The sequence below is a fragment of the Ambystoma mexicanum genome, chromosome 3p, assembly GCF_040938575.1.
Source record: "Ambystoma mexicanum isolate Mex_15411 chromosome 3p, UKY_AmexF1_1, whole genome shotgun sequence".
NCBI lineage: Eukaryota > Metazoa > Chordata > Amphibia > Caudata > Ambystomatidae > Ambystoma > Ambystoma mexicanum.
This window is the reverse complement of record NC_090925.1, coordinates 1,242,444,375-1,242,458,235: the sequence shown is the minus strand read 5'-3', so window position 1 is coordinate 1,242,458,235 and position 13,861 is coordinate 1,242,444,375.

Below are 13,861 nucleotides of genomic sequence, written 5' to 3'. Positions count from 1 at the left end.
GCCCAGCCCTGCGCTGTCTGATTACGCCTATCTGCAACCACCCAATGTGACCAGCCCTGCACTGTCTGATTACGCCTATCTGCAGCCACCTAATGTGACCCACCCAGCCTTGCACTGTCTGATTATACCTAACTGCAACCACCTAATGTGACCCACCCAGCCCTGCACTGTGTCTGATTATACCTATCTGCAACCACCCAGCCCTGCACTGTGTCTGATTACGCCTATCTGCAACCACCCAATGTGACACACCCAGCCCTGCGCTGTGTCTGATTACGCCTATCTGCAACCACCCAATGTGACCCGCCCAGCCCTGCGCTGTCTGATTACGCCTATCTGCAACCACCCAATGTGACCAGCCCTGCACTGTCTGATTACGCCTATCTGCAGCCACCTAATGTGACCCACCCAGCCTTGCACTGTCTGATTATACCTAACTGCAACCACCTAATGTGACCCACCCAGCCCTGCACTGTGTCTGATTATACCTATCTGCAACCACCCAGCCCTGCACTGTGTCTGATTACGCCTATCTGCAACCACCCAATGTGACACACCCAGCCCTGCGCTGTGTCTGATTACGCCTATCTGCAACCACCCAATGTGACCCGCCCAGCCCTGCGCTGTCTGATTACGCCTATCTGCAACCACCCAATGTGACCAGCCCTGCACTGTCTGATTACGCCTATCTGCAGCCACCTAATGTGACCCACCCAGCCTTGCACTGTCTGATTATACCTAACTGCAACCACCTAATGTGACCCACCCAGCCCTGCACTGTGTCTGATTATACCTATCTGCAACCACCCAGCCCTGCACTGTGTCTGATTACGCCTATCTGCAACCACCCAATGTGACACACCCAGCCCTGCGCTGTGTCTGATTACGCCTATCTGCAACCACCCAATGTGACCCGCCCAGCCCTGTCTGATTACGCCTATCTGCAACCACCCAATGTGACCCACCCCGCCCTGCCTTCCTGTAACATTCAGATGTGAACATGCACTTTTCTGTAACTGGCGCTGAGATGCCTCCGGGCTTTGTGCGCTAAAATGCATGTATAAATAAATAAAACTAAATTTATTGAAATGTGTTGAGCGCTTTTGCCAAAGCGCTGTGCGTACATTAGAACACAGTACAAAACATGAAAAACTTGAAAATACAATAAGTAGGTAACTGTTTAAGGGTCACACAGCGGGCTTTGAGACGGGTCCAGCCAATAGGATAGCTATGTGAAGAACGGATAGAAAGTGGAAGAGAGTTCCAGTGAAAAGGATCAAGAAGGAAGAATGAGCGAAAGCGGTAGGGTGCGCAAGGGGGTTTAGGGACAATAATATGAAACGTTTTCTGAGAGTGGAGAGAACGTGCAAAGGAATAGAAGCAGACTAAAGATGAGAGATAGGATGGAGCCAAGCTATGGAGACACCTAAAAACAATAGACAGAAAATGGAAAAGAAAACGCAATTCAAACATACGTGTCAACATGACCCATATCCGTCTGCAGGTGCTTATACAGTCCTAGTTTTTTTCTTTGCATTCTGGGACTTGTAGTTCCACTTTTCCAATTATAGAACTCGGACTACAAGTCCAAGAATGCAAAGGGAAAACCAAGACAAATGGTAAAACAGAAGCAGAAAGAAGCGAGGAGGTGATGGACATGGGGGAAGCGAGAAAAGAAGATAAATAGAGGAATTGTAAATAGAACGAAGGGAGGTAAAATTGGATACAGGAAGGCCAATGATAAGGGCTAAGTAGTAATCAACTCTATGGAAAATTAGCACTGTGATAAGAAGTTTTGAGGCGTGGAATGACAGAAAAGGGCAGAAATGACGAAGGTTACAGAGAAGAAAAGGACAGTTATGAGCTGTAGAAGAAATGTGAGAAGAAAAAGAGAGAGAAGAGTCAAAGAGAGCACCTCAGTTACACGCTGAGGTAGAGAAATATAGCTGAGATGGAGGAAACAAACGAGAAGAAGGAGGGGGAGAAGATGGAGGAGAAAATAGTACCTCGGGTTTAGACGGCTTCAGATGAAGGATATGAGAAGACCTCCAGGATTGTATGGCGGAAAGTGGAGAGAATCAGTGAACTCTGTGAATAAGAAGAACATTTGAGAATCGTCTGCATAGAAGTGACAGGATAGATCAAAGTACAAGATGATTGAAGACTCAGGGATAGTATAGAAGGAAAGGAGTAGCAGGCCTAGAACAGACCCCTAAGGCACAACGTAGAAGAGCAGGAGAGAACAGAGGCTGCCGGGCCAGGACCCCGAGTCAGAACGGTCCGTGAGGTAGAATTGAAACCAGGGGTGAAAGGGCCTGAAATGCCCAGTGAAGTAAGACAAAAAAAAATAGTAGAGTAGGGGATGCAGATAAGTCAAGAAGAGTAGAGGAAAGTTTGTTGTGATGAGCCAAGAGAAGAGAGTTTGAAATGTGTAAAAGAGCAGTGGGCAGGATGACAACCAGGCTGTAGTGTAAGTATGAAGAAACCTGTGAATAGACAATGCGCTCTAGAAGTTTAGATAAAAAGGGAAGGAGAGAGTCTGGACGGAAATTAGAGGAAGGAGAAGGATCAACATAGGAATGATGGTAGCATGCTTAAAAGAGGAGGGGAGAGTAGACGATGAAAGAGAAGGTTGTAACTTAAGAATACATATGTGGTCTGAAAAACTTTGCATCAGAGAATTTGATTATTTGGACTGAGTGTTGGTACCACAGCTTTGGCATTCCCAACCTTTGTAGACTTTACATGCACGCACGCACCTGCAATATAGATATTAAAGCCTGGAAATAATTTTCTTATAAAACATAGGATCCTCCAATATCTGAATAAAAGCCTTTGTATTTTGTTGTAATTACAGGTCCAACGTAGTATAATAATTTAACATAACAAGAAAATCACATCCCTACCCTTATTCATTCATGATGTCACAATGCTCGCTGCCAGAATCAACACAGTGTGTGAAAGGCATCTGTCTCAGCAGAACATCAATGACCTCAATAGTCATTAGAACATTGGAATTTGGCGGCTCAATGTTGTGTTATGTTATGTTAAAGGATATTTATACCATGCACTATCATCACTGGAGTGGTCCCCTGGCGCTCTGGCGGATTGGAACGGTAAGAGGGTGGGGTGCGGACAATAGTCCATGTCAACACTCTAATGTTTCTTCTTTGTCTCTCTTTGTTTTAAACAAAACATTCCAGCCTACCATGGTGGAGTGTTTTAGTAGAAGGAATGCTAAAGCGTCATTATCACTTATTAGTACCTTCATGCCATGTTTGTGAACCACCCTGCACTTCTGATTGGCCACTGTGCAGGCATTACCAGTCCTAGAATCCCTCACCTACGCTCGATCCATGCGCCGCGTCCTTCTTACTGTTCCTTCCGGTTCTGTTTTTCCACGTTCCACGTTCTGCCCTTCGCCTCTGCCATTGCCATTTTTGCTCTGCAGTTTCTTGTTTGCAATACTTCCTTGTGCTTCAAGCAACTCACACTGCCCCATGATGGCCGCTGAACACTAGCTGTGCTTCTGTCGAAGTGAACAGTCTAGTCTTCTTACTTCACGGTGGCCATATAATCAATGTAGCTTTCCCAAAAGCGTTAAGGACACACTTTCTCCTTTCATAGCTTTTGCTATTAGTATCCCAGGAAGTACACCGGACATACGTGATTTGACTGTGGGAGAATAGTTTGGGACGGAATTGACTGTGTTCAATTTTGCTGTGAATACAATTTTGCCATGGCCAAATCTGGCAATACCTTGACCCCCCCCCCAATACATCTCCCCTTCCTCCCCCCACTTACCTTTCGCTTCTCTGCTTGCTTTTGACCCTTCAGCATCAGTTCATCCTGCTTACGCAAGTCAGATCCGACGGCGCAGGGTCTGCCATCCCCCACTTCCAGTCCTCAGGAAGTGGGGTACACCCCTGCTACCCCCAAGGCAATCACTACCAAATATGGGGATTGGGGGACACCCCCGAAACCCCTGCTCACCATGTTCAGTTTTAATTGCCAAATTTATTCGAATTAAATTGATCAAATGGTACTGGACGAATTCGCCCAGATTTACCATGTGATCAATTACATTCGAACAAATCGGGCAATACCAAGTACACCCGGGATACTATTAGCAATAAACCCATCGCTGGGGAGCCATTACCGCATCAGGTAATGCCCCGGTTCTTCGTTAAGGCCCTCACCTTGCTCGGGCCTGTAACTATGGCCCCGGGGCATTACCTGATGCGGCAATGCCCCCCAGCTTGGGGTTTATTGCTTAAATCAGCACATTGATTCCATTATAGACATGCTTTCAGTTAATCAGAATGCTTGCAATACAGTACATATTCTCTGGTATGGACCTCATTACACACATTATTACTTGCGCAAAGCCTTAAAAGCAGCACATAACACTTGTCTTTAGCTATGGGTAAGAGAAGCACGTGCAATTCAATTCCCCAAACAAACAACAATGACAATCAAAATTTGCACATTTTATTGTTAATAGTTCCATATTAAATTGACGTTACATGTTTTTTCCATCACAATAAAAGCACTTTCCTCTTTAGGCCACACATCTATGTGCTAATAGACTTATGGACCTTGAGAGGGGCCATAATCGCTTCTGATAAGGACCCTTGCCCCAATTTACAGTCCTCAACTTCGCCTCCGGCAATAACTCTCGGTCTACAAGGAATAACTGAAAAACTTAATGATATCAATGAAGGGTTTTTCATATTTATTTCATTTGAACTCATTGGGCCTCATTACGAGGTTGGAAGTAACCCTGTAACGCGGAATCCGGCACCACTGGGACATTACAAGTCCCGGTGGCACGGAAAGTCAGGTGCTGGATTTTGTAACTCCCCATTCCTATAGAGTGCTATGGGACTCTATGGCAGTCCGGAGACAGAAGCGCCGGAACCGTTGCTGACGGTGCCGGCGTTTCCGTGAAGAATATGCCTGCCGGGGCCACTGCACCTGGCAGGGTCAGACCTGTTGGACGCAGCAGCCCCGGCAAGCAGACTCATAGTGTCGTAGTCCGGAAACAAAGGTGCCCGTAAGCTTACTTACTTGTTTCCGGACCGCCACACTTCTAATGAGGCCCATTTTGATTGTCAAGTCAGAGGGGTTATTACGAGTTTGGCGGTAATGATAATTCCGGCGGTATTTACTATTCAGAGTTTGGAAGTATTACCTCATTCCAATGGAATACCATAGTTATGCCCTCAGACGAATTTACATTCCCAGAGTCTGTCTATTTTTATCTCACAAGTCCTACCGTTCAATACAGAGAACATTTCTTCAATGGAGACATTGGAAAGGGGTGAGACAGTGGACATGGCTGATGCCCACCCTTGCTACACCTTTCACATGTAATGAAGAAAAGGGCCAGGAATGACCATGTTGTGGATTAAAAAAGTACAGTAAAGGTGTCAACAAAAGTTGTACATTATCCATTGCCACCATCATGTCGAAGTTGGAAATGGACAGAAATACCACAACCGCCAGTGCTAAACTCTGATTTTGGATGGATTTGCAGGAATACCACTGCAGAGGTGGGATTTACCACCAGCATTATTCCTGTTAAAACATCCGGCCAATTTATAAATACCCGCACAGCCATTAGTTGGTAAACAAAGGGGCATTATATTCTTATGTGCATGTAGGTGGGGCTGGGCTTCAGCACAGGAAACCAAGGCTCTAAACGCATGTTACCACCAATCGTAAACCACAATGCTGGTTATTCATTGATTACACTGCTTGAAATGTTTTTTTTGCAACACACTACAAGCTGTATAACAATATGATTTTTTCTACCAGATTTTACATTCATTCCACATCACAGCAACTGGAACATATTTTGCATCAGAGTGAGCAATAGATCAACTACTTGTAGCATCACGAGATGTCGCCGTCACCAGACGTGCCAACGCTTATTAAGGTTCATGAAGAAGAATACACAGGCTATTCACGCCGTCCACCAGTGAATCAGAGTCGCACTCCAGCACTGACACGCGCAAAAAGAGTTACCTAAACGCTCTAGGAAATCCTACCGCATCAGAGCATAGTCTCACCCTGACACTGACCATGCAAAATCAGGAATTCAAATTCCTGCCGGAGCGACAATCAACGCCATGCCAGAGTCAATGCCTAAAACTCAAGTGCAAGCCAAGACTATGCAAGGCTCAAGTGCACATCTATGCATATGGAGCCAAAGAAAAACTGCCATATCTGGGCGCTATCAGAACTTTGTGCCGCCACAAAGACAAGAAAAATCAAATAACAGTACATGTCTTGGCAACTGAGGCTGCAGGCGATTGCATATTAAGTTTCAAATCTGAGGTTCAAATGGGCCTCAACCACCTTCTTGGATTTATAAATTTTCTGCAGTTAAGAATATATTATATTCCGCTTTATAAGTACTTAAATACAACCGCGTCAATTCTTTAATTTGTTGGGGTTCTTTAGATGTTATATATGACTCGAGAATATGTTGGGGGTGATTCTTAGACGTTACATATAACTCGAGAATTGATCTAATCAACAACCGGCTCTTTTCCTCACCTAACATGGCCGCCGCGGTATGCCTTGTGTTGTTGCTGCCTATGCGATCCATTTCTCTTTTTAACTACACGAGATGCATTGCGCGCGCACACTCTCTTTTTGTACACTGTTGTTGCCGGAAGGCTGGTAAGAAGTTTATGTGCTCTTTCGACATGATCCCTACGTTGCAATTAATTGATTTTATTTAACTAAGCGCTGTGTTTCCTCTTTTTCTTTTGGTAATTGTCCAATTTAATATTGGTAATGGATACGTGACTCGTTCTGAATTGGTTGGTTGGTGTTTTCTACGCGCAACATTTCCTTTTTGGATGTGGACTTTTTGCAGTAATTAATTAATGGTCATTGCAACCGCAAGTAATATTAAGGTAATTATAACTTAATTTTTATATCCATTGTGGGATAATTGTTGGCTTTTGAATGCACATGACACTAGATAATCCTTGTTAATTTATCTTTTTGCCGTATAGTTTCCTTTTGGACAAGGTTCAACGGTAAATATTTAGTCAGTTGACCCTTTGAGTTGATTTAACAAATTATGTTATCTATGGTTGATTTTCCACCGCACACACCTAATCTCTTATTATGTTATGTTTTTTATTCTTTTTCGGGTTTGTAACCGGATGGATCCTCTGTTAAAACGGTAATTGTTTGTATTGGAAAATAATTTATATTATATTATGTTCCTTTTAATTTAATGTCATGATGTCCTGATTTCTTCTGGCCATCTCCCTTGCTACCCCTTGATGTTTGCCCAATTGACATGATGTAAATCCACTAATGAATGGTTATTGGTTGTATATATGTTACTATGTACAGCCTTTGAAAAAGAGCTTTGCTCGAAACACGTGTCAGGCTGTGGAATGGAATTAAAAACATAATTCAATTATTATTGTATTACTGTTAATTGGCGCAGTTCACTGTTTATAACTAATTTACTTCTTATTGAGGGTCCTTGGTCCGGGTACCCTCACACTTTCATGTTGAACGCTGCCTTTTTAAACTTCTAACTTTTGTGCAGTTGCGCTGGTCGTTCACATAGGCCTTTGGACCATCTTGTTTTACTGTCACCTTCTGTACCAATTGATGGCAGGGAAATACATGTGTCCAGCGGCCAAAGTGGCAGCAAACCTTCCAAGTCTTTTCAAGAGTATTGGAAAACTCAAAGGGTGAAAAATAACTCTACACATCGACTGAACGGTGAAGCCCATAGCACAGCACTTTAGAGGAATCCCATTCAATATTCAACATCAAGTTGAAAAGGAGCTGCTGTTGTTATTGGAAGGGGACATCATAGAGCATGCGAGTGGACCCACACCATGGATCTCGCCAGTTGTCCCCGTACCGAAGAAAAGTGCAGATGGCCAAATAAGATATGTGTCGACCTGAGAGCACCGAACCAAGCGATTCTTTGAGAACACCACCAAACACCATGCAGCACTGATATGATGAACCTTTTCAATGGCGTCACAATATTTCCCCGCCTTGATCTAAACAAGCAATACCACCAGATCGAGCTCAGTGAGGAGTTGTGTTACATAACGACCTTCACTACGCACCTAGGACTCTTTAGACATAAACACCTGAGTTTCGGGATCTCATCAGCGGCTTAAAAACTTCAAGAAGAAATACGCAAACTCATTAGACATATACCACATTGTATCAACTATAGTGATGACATTCTGGTGTTTGGGCACTCGCAAGAAATGCATGACGTCACACTGATGAAGGTTTGTGCAGCACTGGGTGACGCTAATCTTACACTGAACAACGACAAATGTGATTTAAACAAAAGTACACACAAATTCTTAGGACATATTTTCTCTCAAAAGGGAATCCAACCCGACCCTTACAAAATGAAAGCATTGACGGAAGCGCTGAGACCTGGAACTGTGGCGCAAGTATGATCCTTCATGGGTCTGGTGAGTTATTGCACCAGATACCTCCCAGATTTTGCCACCACCAGCGCATCCCTGTAAGCACTCACGGAAAAGATGCCAAATTTGAATGGGGACCGGCGCAACAGGAATGTTTTGATGCAATATGGAGGGACATGGCTGCAGCCGTATGTATGTCCTACTTTGATCTCAACTTACAGACCGAGCTCACCGTGGATGCTAGCCCTGTAGGACTGGGGGCAATCCTAGCACAACACTCCAGGAGTGACCACGCCAAAATAAATATAGTTTCCTGCGCCAGTAGGAGTCTAACAGAAACAGAGCAGAGATACTTGCAGGCTGAGAACGAGGCCTTAGCGGTCATGTGGGCCGGCAAGCATTTTCATTTGTTCTTGTATGGCAAGCCACTCACGATAATCACGGACCACCAAGCACTTGTCACAATCTACGGCACAAATGCCACAGAGAATCGCGAGATGGGGTCTCCGTCTCCAGGAATACAAATACTCCGCAAATCCGGCAATGACGAAAAACCAACAGACTTCTCTCGACATCAACTCACTGGAGGTATGACCTTACGGGATAGGGCAGAGGGATACATCAATTACATAATTCACCACTTAATGCCACCCGCCATTACCATGACAGAACTTGCAAAACACATAGCCACGTTAGCACTAGTGGCGTCCTGCATCAGAAATGGAAGATGGAGATCGGGGGGAGAAGCACTTCAGGTAAGTCCGGCACTGGATGAGCAGCTGTTCAAAACACTGGAAAAATCGAAAGAGGAGCTGTCCATTTTACGTCATCCCTACTGCTAAAAGGAGACAGAATAATAATACCAGAAACACTCCACCAGAAGGTCATAGAGATAGCACATGAAGTTCATCGTGGAATCATCTACACCAAATGCATGTTGCAAAGCAAGATATGGTTCCCAGGAATGGACAGACTAATAGAGAAAGCAATGAAATCCTGCCACATCTGCTTGCGTTTACAAACAACAATTTTCCCAGAACCACTATGCATGTCAGAGCTCCCTGGTGGAGTGTGGGAGGAAGAGGCAATAGACTTTTTTTGAACCTCTAAGATCATGGGAATACGTGTTGGTAGCACTGGGAGAACATACCCGCAACCCAGAGACAGACATTGTGGTCTCCACAGCAGCCACAGCACTGATACCGGCACTTGATCCCATATTTTCAGCGTTCGGAGTACCTAAGGTCATCAAATCAGACAATGGCCCGCTGTTCACCAGCAGAGATTTCCAAAGTTTTGCAAACTACGTCGGATTCAGACACAAGAAAATTACACCCCTGTGAAGTATTTCCAAGAGCTCGTCGCCAAAAAGAGTGGTTAGTCCTCTCTGATCTTTGTCAACGATAAATACACATAAATCCAGGATTTCAGTTGGACTAGAGAGGATGTCTATTTGGCTATAATGAGAGCTAAAGCTTCTAGGGCACCCGGCCCAGATTGTCTTGCTCCTATTTCTATTAAATCAGATCCGGAATTATGGTCAAACATTCTATTTTCTCTTTTTGTGGAGTTTTTGGAAACTTTGGTCTTTCCAGTTTCCTGGTATACTTCTTACATAATGACTATTTTAAAAAAGGAGATCGCCCTTTTCCATCAAATTACCGACCCATAGCTATTTTAGACAATTATTTTGCGTTCTTAATACTCTAGGATCTTAACACCTGGTCGACAAGTTAAACCTGCTTTCTTGTTTCCAGGTCAGCTTTAGAAGAGGCTTGTGGACATCCCTAAATGTTAAATGGAGTTATTATAGCTCATCTTTTGGCACAAGTTAAAGGGAGCGCTATTGGGACGGCTTACATAGCCTTGATTGATTTGAGCAGTTCTTTTGACCGAGGTATACGAGAGAGACTCTGGGCCAAATTATTTGAAGTGGGAGGTTCCAGCTCACTTGGCCCAGATTCTCTCTCGCCTTTATAGGAATAGTTCTATTTGGATCAGTATGACAAGAGCAGGTGCATTGACAAAATCTATCATCACTTTCTTAGGCTCACGACAAGGCTGTGTGCTCATGCCTACTATTTTCAAACTTTACCTGGCAGATTTAGAAGAGATTTGGGAATCAAATAAATCAAATTCTGTCAGATTGGGCACTACTTGAATCAACTGGCTGGCCTTTGCTGACAACTTGCTATTATTTGATCAAACCCCATTGGTTCTGCAGAGAAACCTAAATCTCTTTGCAGAATATGCGATCGCTAATCATTTGGTAAACAATGGGACTAAATCAAAGATAGATATTTACACAAATAAGCATAAACCTAAGTATATGCATTGGGTGGCAGCGGATACTAGATTGGAGAGGGTGGCTGCTATGCACTATCTGTGTTTTACCCTTTCTAATGTGTATTCCCTTACTGATTACAAATCTAAATTGCGATCTAAAATAACACTGTTATTAATCCAAATGAAAAGAGTTTTCATAAGACTGTCCCGTTTTTCACTTCTCCCGATCTTGCATTTCTATCTCGTCAAAATGGAACCCACTCTAATCTATGGTTTAGAGCTCTTGCACCTGGATTTTGTTGACTTCCATAATACAATACAGGGGGTTATGTAGAAGAGAATACTCATCTTACCAATTTCAATTCAGAAACCCTATTATTAGACATGAGTTTGGTCTTATTTCGCGGAGCTCTAGGGTTATCGAGAAAAAACTATGTTTGTACCCAAAAATGGTATCTCCCCATCCTAACTCACTGTATAAAGTTATTGGTGATATGTTAAACTCGTGTTCTGTTCCCTCCATTATGGAATTTGGTGATTCTATAAATAGTATTTTGCAAAAGATTGAGTCTGGATGTGAGGAACTGACTAATAAACTCTTGAGAACAAACAGAGAAATGATTATATGAATATGATTGGAGGCTTGCCATTGAATACCTAGATTCTTATGCATTGTATAAGGAATGTGCTGCTCTGATCAGACCTAGAAACCAGCTTCCTCAATATGTGTGTCTCTTTCCGTGTAGCCTTGTAAGATTGTATAAGTCAGTTCCTATCTCTTATCCTAATCTCATCCTAGTCCCTCTAGCTCTCTTCAGTCCCAAACCTGCTAAACAAGTGGTAGAGGTCTACAATTTGGGGAAACGTCCATGGCCTTATTTTCATCACCCCAGTCCCACTTCTCAGTCCCTTGTCCCAGTCTTTATTTATAGCCTCATGTACTAGTCCTAGTGGTATTCTCTCAACCTAGTCTTAGTCTCTTGTCCCAGTCTCACATCCTAGTACTTTTATCTTGCTATAGTCCTAGTCCCCTTGTCCTTCCTACTCCTAGTAATTCTCGGTGACGGTTTTCCTACTGCTAGAGGGGATTGCCCCGATTTTTCAAAATTTTAAGAGCTATAGGAACAAATTCTGCTATGAAAGTCTGATTTTCTAAGCAATCTCACTTTCATAGAACACTGTGTGTTTTGTACCCAGATGGGCCTGCCGGAAATTGGGTGCATTATTGAATTTATCAACATCCGCATATAAAACACCCCATGTACCTGCTGCAATGGGCTTCACTTTTAGCAGTTTTGTTAACAAAAATTGTAAACCTGATTTTTGTTGCCAATCAATAATCTCCGTTCAACACCACTTTGGTCCTTGTCACACCCACATGTCTGGCAAGAGCCATAACTACCAGCATTTCTCTCAATGATCTGGGAATAACCACATGTCTCAAACTGTATAACCTCCCCTACACTTAACTTTTCTCACCCTTTCCAATATGCTCTTTCCCCTCAATTGTTCTGGCTACTCTGATTCCACAAATTGTATTGCCCACACAATACTTCTGTCTTCCTTCATCATACCTTTCCATTTTGCTTTGTTAATAATTCCATCATCAAACACCATATCAGATATTTCCTCATCTACCTTTTCCTCTTGTCCACCTAACCGAGACAAATTATCTGCCAAACGTTCTCCTTCCTTGGAATAATCTCCATCGTGAATGAATGACTTGGCATTCTTACCACCCACCTAGCCACCCTCCTGGATACCTTATCAAATCCTTTATTCTCAAATATATTCTTTAATGGTCTATGATCTGAATGCAAAACAAATTCTGCCACACACAAAATCTCGGAATTTCTGCACAGCCAAATAACAAGCCAAAGCTTCCTTCTCCAATAACGAATACTGTTTTTCCAGCCCATGCAATACGCTCGATTCATGGACAATTACCTTTTCTTCCCCCTTTTCCACTACTTGTGTCAAAACCGCTCCAATGCGCATGTCAATGGCAGCGACAGTTATTACTGATCTCTTTCTAGTATCAAATTGCTCCTTTACCCTTGCCATGCCAATCTATTTCTTTATCCCCCAGAACTCTTTCTTAAAGTTGTCATTCCACACAAATTCCTTCCCCTTTCCAACAACTAAAACTCCACCTTACTGATACTCTCAACCATTTCTTTCTTGGGCATTACCCCTGCTGCCGCTATCTCATGACCCAAATATTCCACCAATTCCTTCCTGAAAACACATTCCTCCTTTCTCAATAACATTCCTCGTGCCTCTAAGATATCCAACACCTTTCCCAACATTTTCTCATGTTCAACCATTGTTTCACCGCAAGTGAAAATGTCATCTCAAACCATCAAACAATTTGTACATGACCTTCTGAAATATAGACAATGCCAACAGTAGGCCAAATGGCACCCTGCGGAATTACAAAATTCCCTCATGTGATACAAGGGGAGTATGTTTTGGTTACGCTGGGTCAAGCTCTACCTGGTGATATGCTGATGCCAGGTCCAATTTTGAATAAACTCTTCCCTTCCCAATCATAGACAGCTTCTGTGACATATTTGGCAAAGGATGCCTCTCACCTACAACACACATGATAGTTGTCTTAGGTCCACACATAAGCTCAATTTGCTGCTGCGTTTCTTCACCATGACCAGATGCGAAATCCATTGCACCCCTCTAGATCTTTCAGTTATTCCCATCTCACATAGTTTGTTGAGATATGTTTCCACCCACTCACGCAGAACCAATGGCACAGGGCGTAATTCAGCCACAACTGGAACACTCCCCTCCTTCAAAATAATTTGATGCCTCATCCCCTTAATTTTTCCAACACCCTTCACAAACACATTCCAATACTGCTCACAATAAGTCAACTGAACCATCTGTCCCACATGCAATACTTGTTGATTCATGTTTGGGTCTAAGCGTATGTTAAATTTCTTCTGATCTTGCCACCCCAACAACGTCGCTCCCTTCTTCATAACATACACACTTCCCCTTAAACTCTGGTGTCACTATGAAGACACCCAAGAGCTCAATTCTGTCCATGTTATATCCACCCGGTTTTATGTCAGGCCAGATCAACACAGTGTTCCCACACAGTACCTTCTCAAAACTTTTCT